Source organism: Phlebotomus papatasi, chromosome 3 (genome assembly GCF_024763615.1).
Source record: "Phlebotomus papatasi isolate M1 chromosome 3, Ppap_2.1, whole genome shotgun sequence".
In the NCBI taxonomy this organism is placed as follows: Eukaryota; Metazoa; Arthropoda; class Insecta; order Diptera; family Psychodidae; genus Phlebotomus; species Phlebotomus papatasi.
The window spans coordinates 25478059-25506048 of record NC_077224.1 but is presented as its reverse complement, the minus strand read 5'-3'; the positions used below and the strand labels follow the sequence as shown (position 1 = coordinate 25506048).

At 33.9% G+C, this 27990-nt stretch overlaps 1 protein-coding gene across 1 annotated transcript in view; it reads left to right on the top strand.

Moving 5' to 3' along the window:
- Positions 1 to 485: 485 nt before the first annotated feature.
- LOC129808331 (uncharacterized) overlaps positions 486 to 27990 on the top strand; it is a 164024-nt gene continuing 136519 nt past the window's right edge. The window contains exon 1 of the mRNA XM_055858180.1: positions 486 to 1214. The gene's annotated coding sequence lies outside the window, so the exon portion shown is untranslated. The remainder of the gene's footprint in view (positions 1215 to 27990) is intronic.

Below are 27990 nucleotides of genomic sequence, written 5' to 3'. Positions count from 1 at the left end.
CTAAACGAATGGTTTTTATTGAAGCAAAGTCCAATGAGGGACAATCAATAAATTGCCATGAAATTGATGATTAATCTAATTGAATAATTTCCAATTATTCTATTATTCTATTTTTCTGCCACGCTCCATGGGTTTTCCCGCTGGATGGGGATGATTATTTTCACACTTGCGGCAGCCGAGTCGTGAGAGAAAATCAATTGATGGAGAATGTTCTGAAGAGGATCTTGTGAGTTTTTGTCAACTCTCGAGGATTTCTCTTGGATGGGGGAGAATCCTTTGTGGCGGGAAATTGTGTTGTTTGCACCTGTTGCATGGGGTAGAAGCACCAAACTTTCGGCCAGTTTTCCCATCGAACTCTCTCTGGGAAATCTGTGGAGACTTGCGCAGGAGTTTTCCCACACTTTTTCACACGCACACCCTCATAAATTTCCACATTAGACTCTAGTGTCCAATATAAAACCATTATCGAGTGAACTTTCAAATTTAGTCTGAGCTTGACTGGCGCACCATTCACATTTCAATTCTGTGGTGTATTGAGAACCCAAGAGCTTTTCCACCTGAAGCACTTTCCCACTCGAGGTGGAAGGTTTTTCTTTCCCCTTCAATGACTGCAAAAGGGTTCGCCTGACAAACAGTGTAAAATTCTCTTTTGTGATAGCATTTCAATATCAAATTTATCGGTGAGTTTATGGAAAGAAACAAATCCTGTGGACTTAAGAAAAGGACTTTTTCAGGGAAAGATAGATTACAAGTGAGTGAGAAGGATGTGAAAAGTAAGTGTTGAGTGTGTGATAAGAGAGCTTTGAGTGATGTTGTGGATTTTCCTTAAAAATTGCAAACAGGTGGTCTTTTGCGGTGAAAAAATCTCCAATTGACAATTTCCACTTGGGATAGCAACAACATAAAGTCCCAACAAATGGAAATTGAGTGAAAGGATTTAATTGGAGAAGGAAGAAAAAAATATATAGAAGAGAATCCTCGAAATGAGAAAACTTATCTCGAGGCTTCGTGTTTAGAGAAATGTCCAAAAATTCTGTTCCTTGAAGGCACAAAAGGAATATTGTCTGTGAGAGTCACAAGAAAAAGCTACAGGAAAAATAATACAGCAGAGGATTCACCAAAAAAAAAAAACATTGTGTGAAGGAAAAGAAAATCAGGAATCACGCCCAACTCTTGAACTTTTTTATTCCGAAAAGAAAAGAGGGATACAATTGGTAAATACTCAGTGTGATGTTGTCTTTCATTTCCCACTCACCCCCTTTACACTACTCTCACGACTTTCACTTTTTCTCATGCCCAAGAAAATTCACACAAGATTAATGTAGTGGCACTTTGTAATTCTTAGAAAAGGGTTTCTAAAAAACTAAAGTGTAGAGAGTACTTATCAAAAGCTTATATCAACTTATTGTAAGCGATCAAAATGTTTATGGGAGCTTTTAAACTTTACAACCCAAAAAACCGAGAATTAAAAGTTGTATAAATCAATAATATTCATTGTAGATGTAATATTTTTATTAATATAACATCGCTTTTAGGAGACATTTTATTCACTTTTATCATTTTTTAGTGTTAAATAAATCCTAAAGGCAAGGTATTTCGAATTATAAATACTGAAATAATTTACACATAAGACGATAAGAAGCGCATATAATCTCGATAAAGTGCACTTAAGATGTTCTTAAAAGTTTCATCATTTAGTAACTTCTTTCAGTTGAGCTATATTTATTTTCAGTTGAGATGTTTATTTGAGCATTGTCATCGATGAGTTTCTAAGTGAGAAAAGTCAGATGAAAATCTGATTTAGTAAAAGAGAGAATATCCATAATAAATTTCGAAACCTACTCGTGGAAAAAACTAGGGAACTTTCTATAGTAAAGCATGAGTAAATATTTTGTTCTTAAACACTTCTAACTCTTTTGCCACTAAAGAGTATTGTCATGAAATTTATCACTTGTAGCAGAATCGCAATTTCAAAAACCTTTTATATGCACTGTCACTAAAAGTTCTTTTACGATAGTTCTTAATGGTTAATATATTTTATAAAAAATTGTCTCATTGCTTAAAAGAAGGGAAAGTTTCTCGGATTAATATAAGATGGAGTGTTGTACGAGCTAGGGTAAGTGTGCCAAATTCCGGCCAGCTTGTAATTTCTGCCACCTGTCTTGTTCCTCGAATTTCTATGAACTTTTATATTTTACGTACTCTAGAGATTATACAATGCAAGAATAACACAAAATATAGCTTCGACAAACGAGATGACGTGAAATAGATATTGGAAGAATTCCCGAAGGGCAAGGAACTATGAGAATGAAGGTGGCCGAAATAGGGCACCAAAGCTATGTCTATATTTTAATTCATTTTAAAATGTATTAAGAATAATCTTCCAGATGGACCCCTAATTAAAAAAAAAATTAGAGTAAATAAAGACGGTATACTCTTCACAGCTTCCCAGGAACACTGTTTCAGAAGAAAGAATAAAAATATCAATTTGTATTTAAAATATTACATTTCAAACTTGAGACTTTGACGCTTGCATGCAACTATGCCGAAATTTGGTACACTTACCCTAATTAGTTTTGGTCATAGCTAACTTTCCGATTAACCAGGCAATCGACAAACGAAATAGACAGTGACCACTAACCAGTTTTAACTGGTTGTTTTCAAAAATTTGACCTCTGGTATGAGAAAATCCTGGAAGAAGTTTTTTTTTCAATTTTATAAACCACTAAATCCATTCTGAAAGGTATTTCGGTTTAATCAATGATAAAGAACTGGCGCAATGTACTTTGAGAGGGACTTTCCGGTGTTCGCCAGTGGAAAAAAGGTCACCCTAAGATGAAAACACTATTTTCGTGACAGACAAACAAAGTAGTTATTGAAACAGACGCCAAAGTTTCACATCAAATTTTCCTTCCTAAAATTCGCGAAAATTAGTTGAAAAAATTAGTGAAAAAGTTCTCCTAAAAGCAAAAAACTAAACCCACATTGACATCCTGATAGTGATGAGTGATATGTACCACTTGAACGTTACGAACCCTAAGAGTAATTACGAGTCGTATACTAGTCGACCACTGAAGAAGGTCCACATCGGGACCGAGCTCTGGGCAAGACGAAAAAAGTGTTTTCATCTTAGGGTGACATTTTTTTCACTGGCGAACACCGGAAAGACCCTCTCAAAGGTATTTCGGTTTTTTATTATATCACTTCGTCACATAATACAGTAATATAACAAACTCATTAGCAAATTAAAAACCAGCAAAATCTTACTAAAGATATGATGTTCTTAAATTCTTGTAATTGATTTTACCAATCCCTGAAACTAAATAACATTAGGGGAAAGCGCTCTACTTTCGGACGACTCAAGCTTCGGATAATTCAATTTTTTCTCTATGTTCCTTATGGAATTCATCTATAGCTCTTTTCTGAAATTTTAAGGCATTTGGACTAGCTATTAAAGTATAATATTATAATTAGCCATATTCATTCATAACATATCGAAAATAATGATTTGTGCGAAGTATAAATTGTCCGAAGGTAGCGTTATTTCCCCTAGATATTATACATTCGGAGATAATTGCAATTTGTGATACGATAATATTTGATGTTACATTAAACAATCAAAATCACTAACTAAGACCCATTCAAAAATACAACATTTTGTGATTATATTTAGGAATTAGCACGACATAACTCTGAAATTATTGAATCTTTTCTGGGAGAAAACTGCCGTACAAAATCGTATGAAGAATAAAAATTGTCTAGGGGAATGTCGGCATGGTTCGCACAGAGTGAACCTTCAAACGATGCGGATTTTCTCTCTGTTTGCAAAGAGCTGACTTACCATTTCTCATCTAGTCCCATGAGGTTAATAATTGTCTATCTTATGACTTAGAAATGACGAACTAGCTCTTTGCAAACAAAGAGAAAATTTGCGATGTTTGAAGGTTCACTCTGTGCGAACCATTCCAACATTCCCATATATCGAACAAAGTTCCTTTCACTGAAACCTTTATAAATCTCGTGAATTAAGATCCATTCGGAAAGATTTTTTTATTCATATCAGTCTTTGTCATGCAAAAAAGTTATATGACAAACTTAACAATTAGGGGAGACTGAGGCAAAAAGTCACAAAACGGATATTTTATTTTTTTACAAACTATACCGTTCTGAAATATACCGTTCTGTGAAAGTCATTTTTCTCTATTTAGTAAGGAAATACATAGAGCCGTTGTCTTAAAAGTAATTTTGTGATTATTCTCAAAAATGCTGGGGCAAATAGTACCAGGCATGGGGTATTATCACATTTTCATTCGCTTTATTAGGGGCTTCCGTAAATTAAAAAAAAAATCCTAGATAACTTACTTTCATAGCAAATTTATTCCTCTACACCTTTATAGAACGGCATTTTCTCAATATTAACGAGAAAAGCGCTTTTCAAGCTATTTTAGAAAAAACCATAGGGGAAGTGTGCCAAATTTCGCCCAGCTTCTAATTTCGGCCATTTTGAGTGTAATTTCGGCCATGCAAATTAATTAATTAAGATTAAATATAATATTTAAAGAAAAATCTAATAGTCAATGAATTCATATTGCTGTTAAATATTTATTCATTTTAGAATGTATTAACACAGAGACCGTTAAATAATTTGAATTTAAATTCCGTTGTAAAAACTCAATGTGGAAAGTCTTACAAAAAAAAAACGTGACAGGTCGATTGTGTTTCTAGCAGTCTTTCTTGTGATTTGTGGTGAAGTGCAGAAGGTTTTCCTTCAGTGTTTTTTATGAAAATTGATTAGTTTTTATTAAATATCGTTTCTGTTTATGTTAATAGTGAATCAATCTTTAAATTTCGGGTGAAATTTCTCAGCTAGATCCTGTATTTCACGTAAAAAATTATATACTTTGTGAGCGACTTTCCGGTGAGGTAGTGTTGCCTATTCTGGCAACATCTTTTGCTTTCCTAAATTTCTTATTCATTTTGTGTTTTTTTTTCAATTTCTGAGTTCTACAATGTCCAGTGAAAAAAAACATTGCTTCTATGAAAAAGATGATGTGGAAAAGGCCTTGGAAGAGTTCAGAAAGGGCAAATTGCTACGGTAATCTGTGAGTAAATTTGAGATGCTACTCTTTAGGTCTTCAGGACAAATTACACGGAAGATCTCAGGGCTTGTGGGTCATATAAACGTATTAAACTAAATATTAAACTCATTCTGTTTGACGTTTTGAAATTTTCTATCCTTTGCGTTACAAAAGGTGATAAAAAAAAAGGTGGCCGGTATTTCACTCAAAGTGGCCGGAATACTACCCAAAGCAATGTCCATATTTTTATTAATTTTTCAATATTTTTGGAAGTGATTTAAAGAAAACAAAGATGATAAACTAATTTTCAAGGTTCCGCACAACCTTCCCAAAAAGGATGTAACAAAAAATATAAATATGAATTAAAAATATTGCATTTGAAGCTTAGGACTTCTGTGCTTATATGCAACTATGCCGAAATTTGGCACACTTACCCTAAACCATTTTCAAGAAACAAAAAGTCAAAATTGTGAATTTTCATGTGGATATCGTTAATTTTCCAAGGACCGTCAGTCCTTTTGCTTTTTTTTTTAAAGTTGTAAGCCAATACCTAAAAAATGGACCTAGTCCCATCTGTCACAAAAGGTTGGACCATCTCAAAAACATTTTTGCCCAATGTCCTTTTTAAAGAATCATATCTAAAGCCTTGTTTAATCAGTAGGAGAATTCTGTAACAGTGTGACAAGTTTTCAAAAATTTTATAAGATAAATTAAGATAAATTATTGAAAGTCAGATTCATATCAGTTACTTAAGGCTTCATGGAGGTCTTGGCAATGGTCATTCAATGCTCACAGGGCTTTAACATCATCCTGCCCCAAATGTACTACGAAAATTTGTCATATGACATTGTAATCGTTACAGAATTTAGGCATGAAATTAACTACGCTTAAAACTAACTTGAATTAAATGATATTAAACTCTTATGCAAAATTTTAATCCAATTTCCAATAAAACCAATAATTATTCAAGTAGGGTAGAGTCAGTACTTTTCGCCACCATTAAGCTTTAGGGGCCTGGTAAGGTGTGATATTTTTGTCAGACAAAAATTAATTTTTGTATAAAGATACTTTGAAGCAATATCTATCTATATATCTAGGATTACGTCTCGAGAATTTTAGAGAATCTCATTGAAAAATATGCATTTTCCCCAATTATGCTTGTTTCAGTACTTTTCGCCACCTGTTTTAAAACGAATTTCAATTAATTAAGAGACGTAATAACGTATTGGGATATTAGAATAGAACATATTATGAGTGCTAAAATGCTACTTATTCTTAAATGCCTTAAATTAGTTGTTTTATATTAGGTGGCGAAAAAGTGCTTACATGGCGAAAAGGGCTGACTCTACCCTATAATAGGTCAGAAGTTTTTAAACTTTATTCTTCCAAACTTAGGGTCAAGGATTTCAATTTGAGTTTAGTTTTGTCTTATTGAATATTCTATAAATGAAGTTTCAATTCAAATTTGGCAATTTACGATTCAACTTTACCTACTCTAAAGGAATATTCAATGACCTCCGATATTTTGAAATTCAAATTTATGGGATATAAAGGCTCTGTACAGAATATTCATAATTGAATGCATAGTTTAAAGTTTTTCATTGACCTCTCTGAAATACTAACTAATACTTTGGAAAATTTTGTATCCAATTTGAGAATACGAAAGTCTGTAACAACAATAGTACAGCAGATTATGGAGAATTTAACTTAATATCACTTAGAGCAAAATCCAATCGATTGCTCGTAAATATTTTCGCAAAATCCGAATTTATCCTCAATCCCATCATCCTTTATTGTCGCAATCTTGCACAAAACACTCGGCAACCCATCGAGGGCAATGTACAAGGCAATGTATGTGATAATTATCAAATAAGTCCAAAGTTATGAGGACTCAAGAAAAAAATGCTGACATGATCGATTAGGAGCCCATTCTTCTGCCACGAGACAGAAGGGTAGAAAAATAGTTTGGGGAAATTGTTGTAGTTAAAGCCCTACGGAATACAGGAGGGGGGCTGGAAATATTTTTAGGGTGTGTTTTCTGAAAGGTCTGCATTTTTCACCACTCCCTTAGAATCCATCCCAAACCATTGCTCTACATCAATAAATAATAACACTGAAATCTTTTACTCCCAAAAACAGTCATTTTTCGCCCCTATATACCCTTTTTAGCCATTCCCAAGTGATACTCTTCCCAGAGGTTGCCTGTAACTAATGGTCATGGTGCCGCAGGAGTTCCACATTTTCCCCTTTTCTGAGCTTTTCTGAATAACTTATTGGGGAATAGTGAAGAGCTTTTACCTTTCCCACACTCTAATTTTCTAAGAACTTTCACAAAACTTTTCTCACTAAATATAGTTTATGTCCCTTTCTGCATTGAATTACAACAAATAAATTGAAAAAAAATCAGTTTGTCTATATTAAAATTATGTGCATCGGAATTAAATACTAATATTTGTACAAGTGAATTGTTTTGTTACGAAGCTTACATGTATTCAAATAAATAGCTTTCATTAAAATACTTTCATTCAAGCACTCAAATCCGTTCATTTCTGTATTCTAAAGAGTAAATAAAATTTTTGTTTACCCTCATCACCCTTACGGATTTTTTTTAAATTAATTCATGTACACATACACCATGAATTTAAAAACAATTTTGAAGAAACATTAAAACAAATTTAAAATAAAGAAAGCTTTCAAGCTATCTTTATTAATGTGATTTGTGATATAATTTCAAGAATTCTTCAGTAATTTTAAAAATAAAATAATAAAATAAATGTCAGAATAATTTAATCAAGTGATGAAATATAAATAACTAAAACAAATTTAAAATAATTAAATTAAAATCCTTAATTAAATAGTGAAAATTCCACTTAGTGCCATATCGCTATAATGAAATTCAGAATTCAGATACGGTGGTATATATCGGAAATTCAACGTATTTTAATTAAATACACTCTCTTTTGTATCACTTCGATTTTTAATATTTGTAGAACAATTAAACAAAAAACAGTATTCAGTTCATTGATATCAAAAACACTCATGTATAAATCCTCCAGTTGAAAAGATATAAAATTTAAACAAATCAGAAGCTTTGCAAAGCAATAGTACTTTGCAAAACATGCACAAAAAATACACTTTTTGAGGATCTTTCTTTAAAAATCCGGCTAACCGGCTTATGTGGGTGAGATTCTTAACATGACCTAACTCGGAATTCATGCAAATTCGATTAAGAGCTAAAGTTGGGTGACGCTACTCAATTATCTTGAATCACATTCGTTAAATTATACATTTTTTTTTATTTAAACCAAAATATCAAGGTTTTGGATGGACTGACAGAAAAGTGATATATGGATGAAATGTAGACCAGAATGTTCTCTATAATTTTGCCGTAGAACTTGATCTCATCGATTAATCAGAAGCCGAGACAATCGACGTTGTTTGTTTCTGAACTCGTTTTTTCGACCAGAGCGCCCCAAGTGTTCATTTGATGAACTTCAACTATATGAAAGAATTGTTGTATTTTGTGAAATTTTCCATTTAAAACCCTATTTCAAGTGTCTTGGTTGAGTAGAAGCAGTCAAAATGGCATCTGAGTGGTTTCAAAGCGTTATTATGGGAAAAATCAATTTTTTCACACTTAAACGGCAAATTCGGACAGATCGCATTGTCTGATCAAAAAATGATGTATGGACGAAATATAGATATAAATGTCCTCTACAATTATGTCGAAGTAATCATCAAAATCGGTTCAGCAACAGTCAAGATAATTCAGGTTATGTGATATTTAAATTGGTTTTTCAACTGTGTCGCCCCTGGTGTTGGTCCCACAAAGTTCACATATTTTGGAAAGTTGTAGCATTTAGTGAGATCTTTCGTTTAAGCCCTCATTCATCAAAATCGGTCAAATAGAACCGCAGATATGATTTTTTGAATTACGTGAACTTTGACGTGGACTTTACGTGGACTTTGAACGTCCTAGACTGGACTACAACACTCTAAAATTTGATTAACTTGCACAAAGGAATTTTTGAGAAAATGAGTTTGAATTTTGACGGTATCGCAGCGCCAACTGTAGTGACTTTTTGAACTTCCATCAGAAAGTGCTCATCGAGACGAAACCAAAAACCCAAAATTCAGCTCAAAATGTTAATTAGAACCGGAGATTTGACCCCTCATAGCTCGGGTCAGAGGTTATGGATCGACTGAAGTATTTTTTTGTTTGATAGGTGTAATCAAGGGCTACAACATACTAAAATTTCAGCCCTATGCACAAAGGAATTTTTGAGTTATTTGACTTAGAAAATTGAAAAATCTTCTTTTTAAAAATAGCGCCCCTAGCGGTGGTTTTATGAACTTGTGATGTTAGAAGGAGAAGTGTCATTTCACGAGAGCTTTCCAAAAAGCCCTCACTTTTTAAATTCTGATAATTAGAACAGGAGTTATGGCCATTTTAATAATTGTGTTTTGGACCCTTATTGCTCGGGTCAGGGGGGTCGGGGGACCTTAAGTTTGGTATTGATCGAAAGCTCTAAGGCTCAGCTATAACATACTAAAATTTGAGCCCGATCGATGCCATAGGGGCGGAGCCATTAAGAAAACAAACAAATGAGGGTATTCAAAATGGCGGACGGAGGGGTGGGGGGTGGGGGGTCAATGCACCAAGTTGCAATTTTTATCCGATATATAACCTTTACCGAAAACCGCAAGTCAATATCTTTCTTAGTTTGGGAGGTATTAAGCTCCAAAGTGCGGCCGGCCGACCGGACGGCCGGGAACGTAACTTAGCCCCCCATATATTCGTGATCAGGAAGTACTCAAACAGATTTTGGCAAAGTTTGGGCCGATCGGACGACATGAATTTTTGTTAGGATTATAGTAGGTGAGATTATTAAGAATCTCACCTAATAATAATGGATGTCCCGAACTCCCCTTGTGGGAAGGCCTAGTTCCTCTATGGAACGTTGTGCCCCCATTATTATTATTATTAGATCCTCGATAGTAGCCTGTAGAATATGGCTGTAAAGGATTAGATTAGGGAAATGAAGCAAAAGACCTCTGATCAATGATTCTAAGGCCTCAGTGTATGACAGTTTGGGATAAATATTTATAAGACTAGTCTGAGCCTATTTGGTGGACCCTTAAGCCCAAAATAGACACAGGGATCGGCTTAGGGATCAGCCCGAAAAATGAGGATTGGTGTCGATACACTCACGGATCAGCCCATAATTTGGAGGATCAGATCTTTTAAATTCATGAGGTCTAGTGAAATTACGGGGATTAGGCGATATTAACGCCAGTGCTGAAAAGCTTCACTTTGGGGGTTTTTGGGTGCTTTTCGAAATGTCAATTGGGTGAAAAACATGGAGAGTAATGGTACGCAATATTGCAAAATCTTAAAATGCATTAAGATTGGAGTAAAGAGAAGATCAGAATGGTCCTTACTGTGCGAAAAATCCATTGATGTTGCACTTAAGAAGCCTTTCAGCAATAAAAATGTAGTGATTTAATAGAAATTTACGCTGAAAACGCTAATTCTCAGTGTATGATAGTTTGGGCTGATCCTTTACCGTCAAATATAACGAGCTGAGTATTCTCTAGGACCAGCCTGTGTCTATTCTCGGCATTACGCTCTAAAGTACTTCTTCGTAACTAGTCTTTTACCTGCTCAAAACAGAGATTAATTTTCAATATTCCAATCTATATTCGATTCCATTTTGGCCCACTACTGCAACCTACTCTGAATTTTCGCAGAATATTGAATTTTAAACAAATAATTACGATATTCTGTGATAACGTAGATTATATCTCTAAATCCTCAGTGATAAATCAACGCTGAAAAGCATCTGTTTTAGCACAATAAATCACCGTGCACAACATTTTATGAAAAGTTTTGCAAGATCTCAGATAAATAGGAAAGATTATTAAGAATCTCATCTAATATTCGGAAGATATTTAAATGAGAATTCCACTTAACATTTGAATTTAACTCCCACAGTATTTGATCATTTTTCACCTGACTGTGGCGGTGGGAAAAATTGCCCTTTTCCATCATCCGACAGGATGCTTAAGATAATAATTGGTGTGTTGAGTGAAAATTCTCAAGAATGGAGCTTTTCCCCATTAATCCGTCTTTTCACCCAACCTGTCTGACTCAATTCTTTTTTTCCCTCCACAACCTACACCAGAAAATCCATGCAACAGGGTTATAAAAGAAAATTTTTACAGTCTTTTAATTACACCCGAAACACGTTTTACTCCAAGAAATTTTTCATTTATTCTTACTAACTCCCAATGGCATTTAGAACGCAGATATAGCACTTGTTACACACGAAGGACGGAAGTATTGTAATTAATGCTCCTGGGACTCTAGAAAAAAAATCAATAAAATCTGAAATCTTCTGCTGGAGATGTAAATGAAGTTAGGGGGCAAAACTCCATTAAAACACAATGAAATAAATTCATAAAAATCATGTTTTCATCATTTACAACTGGGGCGGTGTGAGGGAGAAGGTGATATCAGAGATTATGAAAATCAATTTCCGATTGATATGCATGATTGATGGGCTTTTCTGTAGAGAGCTTTTTTTTATTTCCATTTCTAGAGCTTTGTCTGCAAAACTTTTTCAAACTTTTTTCACTGTAATATTGTGTGTGACATGAAATATCTTTTGTTCACAAGTGTTAAAATTACATTAATCTAGGTGAAATTAAATGAAGCACACATGGACAGAGATGAAGAAATTACCCTCAATGGAGGTCCCTCAACCGTGTCACTTAAGTGGCTTATAAATAGAATTTCACCTGTAAACGTATTAATTAGTTTAACTCAATCTCGTACCATGTATGGTTGACAATAATTTCGCATTCTATATAGATGGAATTTGCTCAAAGAGTTGAAGCGCTTCTAGATTGGAGATTTTATTTAATTCACTTAAAAGTCTCTTCTGAACGCTTCTATAAGCTACTTCAGTGAATTATTTCAATTATACAGCACAAGGATACTTTGAATTTTTCATAGGGTACAAAACCTTCAAAATTTCTCAAGCAGAGGCACACCTACCTAATGTTTGCTATATATAGATAATAAGTTATTGTGTTATAAAGAAAATTAGAGAAAGGCTTTCAAGCTTCGCACATATTACTTCAATGAATCTGTCCTATTTTTTCAGGATATGTTGTGACTTAGAACTAGCAATTAAAATACGCCATTGATATGTCAAATTCATTAAATGAATATGGAAAAAAATAAGCGTTCGAAGCTAGAGTATATGTGCGAAGCCTGAAAAGCCTCTCCGTTCTCGTTGAGAGCTAAGTTAAAAAATTAGTGAACAAAATATTAACATTCAAGAAGTTATTGGTTATTGCTACCTGGTGGGCATTTGACCATTTAACATCCTTCAAAGTCACCTATTCATCCATAGAGATGACCTACCCCTTGTGCGTTATGATGGTGTATTATGATAATTTTCCTTCCTCTTGCACTCATACGCGATTAGGGTTTGGCATCCCTAGACTATAACGTTTAGGGCCTTGACAGACTTGAGGATAAGTCGAGAGACTGCTTATCGTAATTATATTCGAAATAATGGTTAAACTTAATTTCCTTCATTTTCCACTAAGTCGTCTCTCGGCTTAAGTCGTAAGTGTGTCTAGGGCATTAAACGAGTAAAGACGTGCGCGCATTCATACGACAGGGAGGACTTGGTTAAAAAAGGAAAATAGAATGTAGGTTTAGATTTAGATCTCATCCCTGACACCCTTTCTAAGAGCTTACAGATTCTAATAAATCCTTTGGTACTCGGGTAAATTATTCTTATGGAAATAAAGTTAATATTTGTGAAGCCGACATAGAGATGGTGCCACTACTGACAAATCTATATAAGTTTTATAAAGCACCAAATGATTAATCTGTATCAACTTTTAATATTTTCAAATTAGTGATTTCGAAATTATATGTTGATTTATCATTAATTTTACTGCTCGAACTCAAACAGAGAGCTGTTATATAACCGTCTTTTTTTCACCGTCCTGGAGCTTAAACGGTAAACGATATCGACTTCCGGTTCTCGATGATCCGCAATAAAATGAGAATATCTCCCCCTCTAACTCCTCCAAAACCGTATTAATTTAGTTTTTCTCAAAATTTGTCCAAGTTTCTTCAATTATTTTCGGATATGTTTTAGAGGTAGTCCAGGCGAATATTTCGTCCAAACATGCCCATGACCGGAAAATTCGCCATTTTGAATTATTGAAAGTCAAAGGTCAAAAACGTTAGAGAGCCCATTTTTCAACCGGTTTAGTTAAATTTGGATTTTTTGGAAATGTTTTGAAATTTCCAACCAGACTGCATCGGACTTCATCGGTCATGAGTCCGGTATTGTACCCGTAATTGATGTATATTTCTCAAATAATTTATCAAAAATACTTTTTATTTGTTCGAAAGCTTGTGACACACGGCTAGAGGCCAAACAGTAAGAGATATCGACTTCCGGTATTCGACGAACCTCCCTTCCCCAAAAGTCAATTTCTTATTTTGAAACGGTTTTCTTTTTATTTCTCAATCAATTTAATCGTTAGTAATGCGGTATGTACTCAAAAAGTATGCAAAAAGATAGTACACTGATAGCTCTTACTCGTGAGTTCGAGCACTCCGCAAAGCTGGGATGCTTTGCGATCTCTTTTTATGGATAATACCGTCACAGCAAAAACTTGGATTGGTGTCATCCAGACATTGTCTCCTAAAAAAAAAAGCCTTATAGGGTTGATATGTAGACACTAAATTTTTTACAAAAATTGCCAGTACGAGGATAAAATAAACTGTTAGTGACACATTTGTATTACGCCTTGCAAAGAAGATACAGAATTTTTCTAGTAGAAAAACCTAACTCTCCTCCGCTTCTTAATAAAAATTATATCATTTACGACTACTTTACTGATTCATCACCGATTAAGACCAATACAACCGAATTGGAAATTTTAAGGCCTTTGGAAGTTATCCAAATTCAAGCAAATCAGTTGAAAAATAGGTCCTCCAGAGTGCTAGAATATTAACCTTCAAGAATTCAAAATGGCGAATATCCAGGTTATGGTATGGGAAAATGCATATGCTTCGTACGATCCCAAGATTCATAATGACTAAATTTTTCCTAGTAAAAACTAGAAGAAAGTGCCCAGTTTTTACAATATATTACGAAATCACAGTTATTAAGAAATTATAGGAAAAATTAGTCATTTGAGATCACAAAAACCATGGGCACTTCCCCTTTTGTTGTTTATGTATTGTACTTTCTATGAGTTCGAGAAGCGAAAAGTTGTCTCATTTTCTAAAGAAAAACTCAAAAAATTTTCGTCAACTTAATTGCAAGGCCCTTGGTGACGCTTTTAGAAGAAAAAAGAATAAAATTTAAATGTTCTTCTTTATCAATTCCCACTAAACCTAGCCCTCACCTGATATCCCATAATTAGAAAAAAAACAATTGGAATAAATGGGATTATTAGTCGACATATCAAAACCCGGATTCGGAAATAGGGGAGACTGGGGCAAAATTTGTCAAAAAGAAAATTTCAATATTCACTATTTTCTAAAATAAAAGTGACTGAAATTTTTAGCCTTCTGGAACGTTTTTAAACTTACAACATTTGAAGGGATTCGAGGAAGGATTATGGAAAATAAAAAATAATGAAATTTTGAGCCCTATTTTTGGAATATTTGACTTACAGAAAATATCAATACTGATTAGCTCAATTTAAGTACATTTCTCGTTAAGATAGAGAAAAATTATCTTCAACAAAGTTGTAGAGGAATAAATTTCCTATAAAAATATGTCTATTTGATATTTTTAACGTTTCCGAGAGTAAAACGTCACAAATTATCCGAAGACTGACAAAATTTGTCCCAGCAATTTTGAGAATCTCCACAAAATCAACTTTTAGAAAATGATTCGAAAATCACATTTCTTTCAAAATAGAGGTAAATAATTTTCTGCAATGTTGTAGAGCAGTAAATTTCCTATAAGAATATGCTCATTATAACACGTTTAAGCTTTCTCAGAGCTCGTGAAAGAATTAAATATGCGTTTTGACGAGTTTTGCCCCAATTTCCCCTACTAACGATGACAATACAGCGCGAAAGTTTTTCGATAATTCAGTTCTTTCATTACCAATCACGGGATTGGATCTCGAAATTTTAGAGAGGTTTACCATCATTTTACAAGTAATATCTTGCCCAGAAGAAATTAATAGTCAGAAGTTTCGTGAGTATACCATTCAAACCGCTCAGTTGCTTATTGACAAATACCCTTGGTACCCTATGTCCCCCACAGTCCACAAAATTCTTGTACATGGAAAGAAATAATAGTAAATGCACTGGTGAAATTGGGCAACTGAACGAAGAAGCGCAAGAAGTACTAAACAAAGAGTTTCGAAGGTTGAAATAGAACCATTCCCAAAAACTTTCCAGAATAGTCACAAACGAGGATCTTCTAAATAATCTCTTGATATCGACAGATCCTTTAATTACAACCCTTAGGATGTAAATTTAAAAATTATATACCTTTCTAGATTTTATCATTTCTAACAAAACCTAACCTTGCACCTGATATTTTTCATAACCCAAAATATTTCATATCTTGATTTCAAAAGCATCAAATTGAAATAATTATGCAATAAAAATTTGTCCTTTGAAGTTAGGTTGTCTTAAAACCAACTTTTTATGTTATTTTGAGGTTATCTTCCGACATAACCTAATTTTTCATTAAAACTTCTTTACGCTCTTTATGAAATTCCCTCCCAATTCTGTTTTTCCTCCAACAACTCTGTCAATACTGGCTTCATATTGCTCACAGTTTGATTGCTGGGGCGGATAATGCTGTGTTGAAAGTGGATGGGGTCAAGATGAACAAGAGCTTTTGATTGTTGCAGAACGACCCTCAGCACTCAGTCCCCAACTTGCTACACTTGATGTGCGCCATAATTGAATAAAGTCACTCGATATTCTTGCAACTAGAGTAATTTCATTTCTCAAGTGCACCTCCTCATCTCCATCATAAAATTGTGGCATATGCTTTAATTAAATATCGTCTAAATATCATTTTGGCTCATACAGACCCCCAGAGAGGATGAGAAAGGTTAATGTCACCGATGTCACCAATTTCTAGTGCTATATACATATCAAAGGTTCTGAAATATGCGGAATTTCATCTCTTGCATGTATTTTTAGTTAGGGTGTAAATTCCAGACAATCCGCCTATATTCAAATGTCACCCTCAGGAAAAGACAACACCTCCCGGAAACCCCCCCACAAGACCCCACAAAGCTTCTTTATGCCAAAATTTTCATCCTGTATTTCATTAAAATGCGTGTAGCTCGGTTATTATGAATATGACCTGACTTTGGTTAAAGTTGCTCACATCAATTTTCATTTCTTCGAGTCTGAAGGGAAAAAAGCTCGATATGAGAAAATTTTTATTTTAGGACTTTGCCCCCTATCTGATAAATTATTTATAAGCTTCTTTCATTTTTACCCCACCAAAAAAAGTTCCCAGAGAAACTAATATAAGGTGGTTGATGTTCTCACCATTTGAATTATAGACCAACAAAATCATTCATTCAATCACTCTTCACCCCCACAAACTATATACATTACCCTCTTTTCGTGAGAGATGAGCTTTTGGAGACAGAGAAAAATTGGGGTCAATGTAAGGGTGCCCCCTCATTCACACAAGTCACCCCCAAATGGGTAATTTTCATGAAAAGAGAAACTTCAACAGTTGCTGAAATCACATTTATCGATGAGTTGAAGAGAACCTCTTCACACATTGCTGCCTAATTAGGGTGGAAATTTATTTCCTAATAAGAAGAGGCAGTGGTGAGTACTTTCCATGGAAAAATTGCGTCATATTTGGCCCTTTTACGGAAGCCACATGTGAACCCCATTCTGCTATTAAGCACGGAAATATGAGGAAACCTCAGTCATGGGAAAATTGTGAAACAGATGCATAGTTTAAATTAGATTCCAAAAGGGTGGCACATTAACAAGTCCCTGTCCTAAAGTACTCCACAAAAAAGTTTAGCTTAAAAGCTTGTTAAGTACTTTGGAAAAAAATTCTTTTTTCGTTGATGCCTCAAAATTTTTGGGATTGTGGATTCAAGGATATCTTGTGATCTGTATCAGAAGTTAAACAGGATTTAGCCTTTAGGAAGGTTCATATTTTAAAGTAGATGGAACATAAATTAGTCTTACATGAATATACAATATTTTCCATTAAAGTACCGTCGTTGCGGGTGACTTTGCACGTTTTTTCGCTATTTTTCAACTTTGCTCTCTAAAAGTGGATAGTTAAAGTGAAGGGATGGGGGTTTTTGAGTAAAATTATTTGTATTCAGTTGTTAATGAATGGATTTTGTGCCACTAGCATTAATTTTATTAAATTTTACTATGTTTAAAAAAATCAAGAAAAAAGGCTTGCACTGGGGATAAGGTGCGGGTGACTTTGCACTTTTTAATAAATACTAAAAAATCAACAATTTCTGATAATAAACGACAATGAAGATCTTTACATCTAAGGGTAAGATGCACGAGATCTACAAGATGGCATGATCGCCATCTTGATTTGACGTTTCTGTCCGCCGTTTTGAATAACTGTCAAAACCTAAAACTGGTCCGATTGAGTTGAAATTTTAGTATGTTGTAGCTGATGTCAAGACCTTTTCAGAACGTATCTATGTCCCAGTCTACGTCAAGTATTTACCTAGATACAGAGGCTCAAATTTTAAAATTTTTTAAATCATCATATTTTGGCGATCTTTATTTACTAATCCTTAATTTTAAAATCTAAATGAAATGCCTCAGTAACCATTAAAAATGGTTGAGGCTTTTATTTTATATATTTATTTACTCTTACATAATTAAAAAAAATAAATGAAAAGTGCATTTATAATTTTTTTTATTTTTTCATTTTTGCAAAAACAGTTTTTCAGATCTTCAAATAATATGCTGTTATAAAGAAAAACATTACTTTTCTTTTTGTTTGTTATTTAGATCTCATCGCCTAACGATAGTACTGTCTTTTTTGTGATGATTTCGATAAAAGAAGCTCTCCGTAGTTCTGTATTAATGAAAATGACAAAATTTTTAACTTAGAACCCCAGTATCCAGACAATCGCTTGACCTAGGTCGGATTTTATATATGTTCTGAAAAGGTCTTGAGGTCAGCCAGAACATACTAAAATTTCAGCCCAATCGGATAAGTTTTTTGTTTTGACAGTTATTCAAAATGGCGGACAGAAACGTCAAATCAAGATGGCGACCACACCATCTTGTAGATCTCGGTCACTTTATCTTAAATTATCAAAAAAATTGGATAATTTTTAGCCAAATACTTTTATAATAAAGCTTTAAAAAGACCATTACATGCAATTTTATAACATAAATCATGCGTTCTTAGAAAGATAATAGGGAAAAAAAATATTTTAATAAAAATAATCAACAAAATCGAAGTGGATTATTCTAGCCAGATAAATTTAGAATAGATTTGGGCAATTTACTACTCTGAAATCGATTTTAAAATTGCACCTTCAGATAACTTTTTCACGGAGCCGTTTTTTGACAAAATACCTATATTAGCATTTCATTAACTATTACTGAAACCACAAGAATCCTTTTGAGGATCATTGTACCTTACTTGGTACTTAACATATCCCTATATACTTTGACATGGTAGACCGGATCGGCGAAGACTATCAATAAGTGCTAGAATTATTCAAAGTCTCACGAACAGCAGAGTGCAAAGTCACCCCCCGAGTGCAAAGTCACCCGCAACGACGGTATAAGCATGTGTAAATTTATATTAATTGGATTAATTAAATATAAATCTAATTTAAAAGTTGTTTTCATTAAAATTTTATTTAAACCGAGAACTTGAAATATTTTTTGAGAATTAAATTATTAATCACATGAGATTAAAAAATTGAGACTTAAAAATTAAGAGCAGTTGACAGCGCCTCTCACGGGAGAGAACAGCGCCCTCACGCGAAGAAAACAAGTTACCAACTTCACAAAATTTCCAAATAAATAATTGAAAATATTTTTTTGTACAATCAAAATAAGTTAAAATTTTCAAGTTGAATTTGCAAATAAAAGTAAAATTCGTTTTTCAATTGAATAATGAAACACTAAAAAATAAATATCCTGCTATTCTATTGCCTCATTTTTAACTGATTCATGTTTCATCTTTTTCTTTCAATATTTGGGAATGAAACAAAGAAATTTCAACTCATTTTTACTACGCACACATTTTCTACCAATTAATATCGACAAATAAATCCTACGAGAGATTGTAATATCAAAGATATAGTTGAACTTAGTTCAAATGTGAGCTTTTATGTAAGAAATTATAAATTTAGAATTTAAAATAAAAAAAAATAATTTTAGAAACTGATTATGATAGCAGCCATAGATCCACAGAATATTTTATACAAAAGAATAGTGATGATGCAAATCGAAATTTTCATACTTGACATATTTTCTTTTAATAATTTGACAGAAAAAAAAATATTTTGTAAAATTTTTCGCAAATATTTGTATTTTTTTTTACAAAAATCATTCGTAAAATGACCACTTAACAAGCATATTTTGTTATTTTACAAATATTTTTCTGTTAGTGTTCATAAAGAAGCAGCGAACAGTTCGTAAAATTTTGTTACTTTTTCGTTAAATTTTGTTAAAATTAACAAAAATGTAATGTACAAATGTTTGTAAAAGGACATAAAATGGTCTCTAAGTGATCACGTTACGATCAACTTTTGTGAAAGAGACAGATAATCCTAACCGGCTTATGTAGGTGAGATTCTTAACGTGAGCTAACTCGGAGTGCATGCAAATTCGATTTGGAGCTGAAGTTGGGAGACGTCATTCAGTTATCTTGAATCAAATTCGTGAAATTATACAAATTTTGTATTTAAACCAAAATATCAAGGATTGGGATGAACTGGCACAAAAGTGATATATGGGTGAGTGAAATGTAGACCAGAATGTTCTCTATAATTTTCCTATAGAACATGATCTCATCGATTACTCAGAAGCCAAGATAAGCGAGGTTTTTTGTTTGTTAACTCGTTTTTTCATCGAGAGTGCCCCAAGTAGTCATTTGTTGAACTTCAACTATATCAAAGAATTGTTGTATTTTGCGGGACTTTCCATTTAAACCCCTATTTTAAGTGTCTTGGTGGAGTAGAGGCAGTCAAATTGGCATCTGAGTGATTTCAAAGCGTTATTATTGGAAAAATCAATTTTTTCACACTTAAACGGCAAAATCGAAGTGATAGCGTAGTCTGAGTGGAAAATGATGTATGGACGAAATATAGAGACAAATGTGCTCTATAATTATGTTGAAGTAATCATCAAAATCGGTTTAGCGACAGTCGAGATAATTGAGGTTATGTGATATTGAAATTGGTTTTTTGACTGTGGCGCCCATGGTGTTGGTCCCACGAAGTTCAAATATTCTAGAAAGTTGTAGCATTTGGTGAGATCTTTCGTTTAAGCCCTCATTCATCAAAATCGGTCACATAGAACCGGAGATATGATTTTTTGAATTTCGTGAACTTTGATCCCTCATATCTCCGGTTCTGTTTTAACCACAGCGCACATTTGCACCATTTTGGAAACGTTCTAGACTGGACTACAACATACTGAAATTTCATTAACTTGCACAATGCCGTTTTTGAGAAAAGTGACTTTGAATTTCGATGAATTTTGACGCTATCACAGCGCCACCTGTGGTGACTTTTTGAACTTCCATCTGAAAGTGCTCATTGAGACGAAACCAAAAAGGTAAAATTTAGGTCGCTATGTTAGTTAGAACCGGAGATAGAGGCCGGTCAATGTTCGAACTTTGACCCCTTATAGCTCGGGTCAGGGGTTTTAGATCGACTTAAGGTTTTTTTTGTTTGATAGGTATAATCAACGGCTACAACATACTAAAATTTCAGCCCGATGCATAATGGAATTTTTGAGTTATTTAACTTTTAAGATTTAAAAATTTTCTTTTTAATAATAGCGCCCCTAGCGGTGGTTTTATGAACTTGCGATGTTAGAAGGGGAAGTGGCATTTCACGAGAGCTTTCCAAAAAGCCCTCACTTTTTAAATTCTGACAATTAGGATCGGAGTTATGGCCATTTTAAGAAATTTTTTTTGGACCCTTATAGCTCGGGTCAGGGGGGTCGGGGGACCTTAAGTTTGGTATTGATGGAAAGCTCTAAGGCCCAGCTATAACATACTAAAATTTGAGCCCGCTCGATGCCATAGGGGCGGAGCTATTGAGAAAACAAAAAAGGGGGGTCTTCAAAATGGCGGAAGGAGGGGTGGGGGGTGGGGGGTCTATGCACCAAGTTGCAATTTTCACCCGATATATAACCTTTGCCGAAAACCGCAAGTCGATATCTTTTTTAGTTTAGGAGCTATTAAGCTCCAAAGAGCGGCCGGCCGGCCGGCCGGGAACGTAAAATAGCCACATATATATTCGTGATCAGGAAGTGCTGAAACACATTTTGGCCAAGTTTGAGGTCGATCGGACGACATGAAATTTTGTTAGGATTATAGTAGGTGAGATTGCTAAGAATCTCACCTAATATAGTATCAAAATCCCTATGGGTCTAATAAAAATGAGACCCCTTAGAGATCTTATAGAATTAAAAAATTAAAGTCCTTAAAAAAACAAAAAGGGACAGATAATCCTAACCGGCTTATGTAGGTGAGATTCTTAACGTGAGCTAACTCGTAGTGCATGCAAATTCGATTTGATGCTGAAGTAGGGAGACGCCATTCAGTTATCTTGAACCAAATTCGTGAAATTATACAAGTTTTGTATTTGAACCAAAATGTCAAGGATTTGGATGAACTGACAGAAAAGTGTTATATGGGTGAAATGTAGACCAGAATGTTCTCTATAATTTTCCCATAGAACATGATCTCATCGATTACTCAGAAGCCAAGATAAGCGAGGTTTTTTGTTTCTTAACTCGTTTTTTCATCCAGAGTGCCCCAAATGTTCATTTGTTGAACTTCAACTAAATCAAAGAATTGTTGTATTTTGCGGGACTTTCCATTTAAACCCCTATTTTAAGTGGCTTGGTGGAGTAGAGGCAGTCAAATTGGCATCTGAGTGATTTCAAAGCGTTATTATGGGAAAATCAATTTTTTCACACTTAAACGGCAAAATCGGAGTGATAGCGTAGCCTGAGCGGAAAATGATGTATGGACGAAATGTAGAGACAAATATGCTCTACAATTATGTTGAAGTAATCATCAAAATCGGTTCAGCGACAGTCGAGATAATTGAGGTTATGTGATATTGAAATTGGTTTTTCGACTGTGGCGCCCCTGGTGTTGGTCCCACGAAGTTCAAACATTCTAGAAAGTTGTAGCATTTGGTGAGATCTTTCGTTTAAGCCCTCATTCATCAAAATCGGTCACATAGAACCGGAGATATGATTTTTTGAATTTCGTGAACTTTGACCCCTCATATCTCCGGTTCTATTGAAACCACAGCGCGCATACGCACCATTTTGGAAACGCCCTAGACTGGACTACAACATACTAAAATTTCATTAACTTGCACAATGCCGTTTTTGAGAAAAGTGACTTTGAATTTCGATGAATTTTGACGCTATCACAGCGCCACCTGTGGTGACTTTTTGAACTTCCATCTGAAAGTGCTCATCGAGACGAAACCAAAAAGGTAAAATTTAGGTCGCTATGTTAATTAGAACCGGAGATAGAGGCCGGTCAATGTTCGAACTTTGACCCCTTATAGCTCGGGTCAGGGGTTATGGATCGACTTAAGGTTTTTTTTGTTTGATAGGTATAATCAACGGCTACAACATACTAAATTTTCAGCCCGATGCACAATGGAATTTTTGAGTTATTTAACTTTTAAGATTTAAAAATTTTCTTTTTAAAAAAAGCGCCCCTAGCGGTGGTTTTATGAACTTGCGATGTTAGAAGGGGAAGTGGCATTTCACGAGAGCTTTCCAAAAAGCCCTCACTTTTTAAATTCTGACAATTAGAACCGGAGTTATGGCCATTTTAAGAAATTTTTTTTGGACCCTTATAGCTCGGGTCAGGGGGGTCGGGGGACCTTAAGTTTGGTATTGATGGAAAGCTCTAAGGCTCAGCTATAACATACTAAAATTTGAGTCCGCTGAATGCCATAGGGGCGGAGCTATTGAGAAAACAAAAAAAGGGGGTCTTCAAAATGGCGGAAGGAGGGGTGGGGGGTGGGGGGTCTATGCACGAAGTTGCAATTTTCACCCGATATATAACCTTTGCCGAAAACCGCAAGTCGATATCTTTTTTAGTTTAGGAGCTATTAAGCTCCAAAGAGCGGCCGGCCGGCCGGCCGGCCGGGAACGTAAATTAGCCACATATATATTCGTGATCAGGAAGTGCTGAAACACATTTTGGCCAAATTTGAGGTCGATCGGACGACATGAAATTTTGTTAGGATTATAGTAGGTGAGATTGTTAAGAATCTCACCTAATATTACAAACTTATATGAACTTTTTTTGTAAGTCATATGAATTACAAACGCTTCGTAAGTTCTCTGTAGAAATTCACAAACATTTACAAACCATTTTACAAAATATTAGGTGAGATTCTTAACAATCTCACCTACTATAATCCTAACAAAATTTCATGTCGTCCGATCGACCTCAAATTTGGCCAAAATGTGTTTCAGCCTCAGAGTAAATAGGGAGAGGACGCCCGAACAAAAATTTTGTGCCAGTTTTCATATAAAATGATTTTTCCCTCACTCAGTGTAAACTGAGTGAGCACGCCACTGGGTATTTGGGAGATGCTCGATCTCCTAAAATCGCCTTGGGGCTAATATTGTATTTAACTTGAAATACAAAATAGACGATTTTTCATGTCTTACGTTTTCTTAGCAAACTTTTTTTTCGAATCCATGGGTTGTTTTTTACGATAATCGGAATTAATTACAGTATTAATTGATATTAATTTCTAAATTCTAAATTTCTCGATAAGTCAAATTCTGAAATAATTTAATATTAATTCTTTCTAGTTTTTTCGTCCGAATCATAATCAGGTGACTATAAAATTTAAAATGTCGATAAAGAAAATTGATAATCCTAAGCCTAAATCAGCTTATTGGTTGGTGGTGAAATTTTGATGATGAAATAATAATAATTTTCTTGTCCTGAGAAGATAAACAACCCTGACGCAACCGAAGGAAGTGTTCGTCTTCCTATTTTCATTACCATTTCTCACGTCAGTACCTATACAATTGATGAAATAATGTACACCAACTCGGCATAATTTAGTTAGATAATATTTATTTAGTTATAAAAAAATAGTGAATTTTCGTTTTAATAGATTTTATTGCAAATAGTAATTGATGTTAAGTTTTTTCACATAATTTCAAAATGCAAATTTATGATAAATTTAACTTATGATTTAATTTATGATAACAACTCTTGTGAAGTTTCTAAAATTATCGACATTTTTAATAAAATCCATAATTTGATATTTTTCCCCTATATAATGTAGAGCACTCCTAACAGTTTCGTCGAGGTTCCTGAGCGTTGTTGAAATACACAATTTCTCATTCCTTCCCAAAAACTGGTCCATCCATTTCTTCTGCAGCGTCTGACTCCGCCGAAAAAATTTGATCTTTGATTGACCTAAAATATATTCAAATTTTTGCAAATTAAATTTCTTTAAAAGGTTTTAAAAGCCAAAATTGACGGTTTTTATGTGTTTTTGTGTGACTTTTCTAATAAATTGATTTACTTGAAATTTTTAGGGGTTATTACATATGGCTTGAGTAACACAAAAATATTTTTTATTTCAATTTTGAATGCAAAATGGCGGCGCGGCAATGTTCGCATTGAGGGTAGAATTTTTTACGTTTTCCGCGACAAACAGTAGAACTGTAGTAGTAGTAATTTTCATCCAATTGACTAGAAATTGTTGAGGTACCTACCTAGATATATAGCCTAGTACATTGAATTTTTAAGATTGATAAACAATTACATTTATTATAAATAATTAAGTAATTTTTTTAGATGAAAAACTATGAGTTTTTTTTTAAAGGTTCTGCCAAAACTGCAAAAAACAGTATTTCTGAATTATTCTATGTACTTCACTAGAGAATCTGTCTAAGCAGCTACAGATCTGTATAAGCAGATTTATTAGAAAAATCACTAAAATCACAAAACACACGTTTCTATTAAGCGTTCTCCTAGATATAACGCGTTAATTCATAATTTATTATTTATTTATTTAATAAAATTATTAATATGAAATATTGTAGCAAAGGATAAAAACAATAATATTATTTATTATTCCCTCCATTCCGAATAGTTTCAGATAATGTTTTTGTTACTGGTAAATATCTTATGTATGAACTGTCCTCCATGTTCAGGGATAATATGTTCCCACGATGGTAAGTTGAGGAGTCGATGTGTTGAAGATATCCTTTTTCGCTTTTTTTATGATCTCCGGTAGATAGTCCATTACTAAAAATGGACTGTGATTAGCATTACAGGATAAAATTTGTTCTAAATTTTTGGAAAGCGCAAATAGAACTCAACTGTTATTACCGATATTATATTTTTATTGCTCAAATTTTGCAGAATGAGCAATAAAAAGAACATTCTTTTTTATATGTTTGAATATCTGGGTGCTAAATCATTAAAGATAGGAACTTGGGACCTTCGGCGGACCCTCCCATAACTTGACCCTGGGACCAGTAATATGTTCCTTATTTTCCCCCACCACCAATGTTTTTTTTTGGGATTGCTCGAAAACATGTCGTGCGATTTTTTTTTTCAATTTTGGATTACTTTTAGAGATTACCCAGGCGGACATTCTACCATATACCGTTGAATTATTCCTAATATCGATTTTTCAAGGTCAAAAGTTAAAGAGAGTCTAAAGAGCGCATTTATCAACCGAATGGGGTCATGTTTAGACTCTTTGGAAAGGTCTTGAACTTTCTGAGAAGACTGAATCGGTTCCAACCGGTTATGAACCGGGTTATATACCGATAACTAATTTTTATGAGAAAATCAATTGTATTAATCCTAAAATATTTTGCCCGATCTTGTATAAATGAAGTTCTTCACCCTAAAATAGTTTTGCTTCATTTATCTGTAATTAATAAAGTAATTCAAATATCCAAGTTATAAGGAACATTTTCATGCCTATAAATTTCAGGATTTCACAACGTTTTTTTTATTTGATCCATATTTGAAATCTCACAACCGATTTAAATCACACAAGATCGCCCAAAATAACTCAGGAGTAATGCAATTGATTTTCTAATATAAATTAGTTATGGTTTATAAACCGGTTCCTAACCGAACCAGTTTAGTCTTGTCAGAAATTCCAAGACCTTTCCAACAAGCTCAAACATGACAACATTATGTTCATAAATACGCTCTCTAAAGCTTGATCCTGCAAATTCGTTATTAGGAATGATTCAACTGTATTTTCGTACATGGTCAAATTTCCGCCCGGGTAATATATAACATATCCAAAATTAAAAAAATCATACGTTGTGTTTTCGAGCAATCCCCAAAAGAAGGGGGAGAGGAGAGGGGGAAATGAAGAGCGTATTAATGGTCCCAGGGTCAATTTACAGGGGTCCCTCGAAGGTCCCAAGTCTCTATCTTTCACCATTTACCATCTAATTTCGATTGACAATAAAACGCGAAAAATAAGAATTTTTTAAGACATGCGTTCCTCAACTTATAAAAGACTAGACCTCAATTTTAGTTCTGAACATTAACAAGAAGTCTTTACAAGAAATAATTGTGGTACATAAAATATTTGCCAATAAACTTTCTCTTAATTCCAATTTTTTTCCCAAACGGCTTCATTCGGAACGGAGTATTATTTTTGGTTTTATAAGAATAGTTCTTGTCATTCTTATTGTTAACTAAAAAAAATCATCTGAACTGAAATGTTCCGAAGAAATTTCAGAATTAGTTATCAGAAATCAGAAAACTTTGCTAAAGAAATAAATTAAAATCTATAAATAATCTACTGAATGCTCATTCAAAGACTATAGTGTTATTTTTCTATTTGCAGACAAAAGAAACAATTAAAAAATGCATCTACCAATGGGATTGTGCCTTTTCTGTATGTAGTATCTTTTTCTGCCTTTTCTGGATTTTGCAAAAATTAAATCTTTTATATCAAAGTGCATGTTGCAGATTCGGCTTTTACCTATGTCTTTCGAAAAAGCCAATTTGAGAATGGTAATTCACAATTTTTTTTTTTTTTTAAATTTTTGGGTAGCTGAAAAATCAAAAAACTTTCAGCAATAATTTAAAAAAAAATAATATATAAAATCAAATAAACAATATTATTCAAATTAATAAAGCCAATATTATTACTGGAATTAAGATTCTAATACCAATAATACATAACTAGAAAGAATCTTGTGAAGCACACTGTTGAATCACACAAAAGTTATGTTGCTCAGGTATCACCAAAAATTGAAAATTTTCGTGACTACGTTACTGGATCACTTCACGGTATTTTTCACCGATAACTCGTTAAAAAATAGAATTCCGGTCCTGAGAGCCTACCATTTAATAGAGGATTATATCCTCTTCTTATTGTGGAAGAACTTTTTTTTTATGGCGGCCTTGGGTGGGCGGACAATTAAAAAGAATCTTCTTGAGGTACTCACCTGGGAACACTCTCATATATCCCAACACACGAGCTATTTTCACAATTTTTCACACAGCACTTCATTCTAGACTATAGAACAAGAATTCTAACTCTTGTTCTATGGTTCTAGGAGAATTATTCACTGATATTAAACCACACACCAACACGACAAGACAAAGAAAAACAATGAAAAATTCATTGCTTCAGA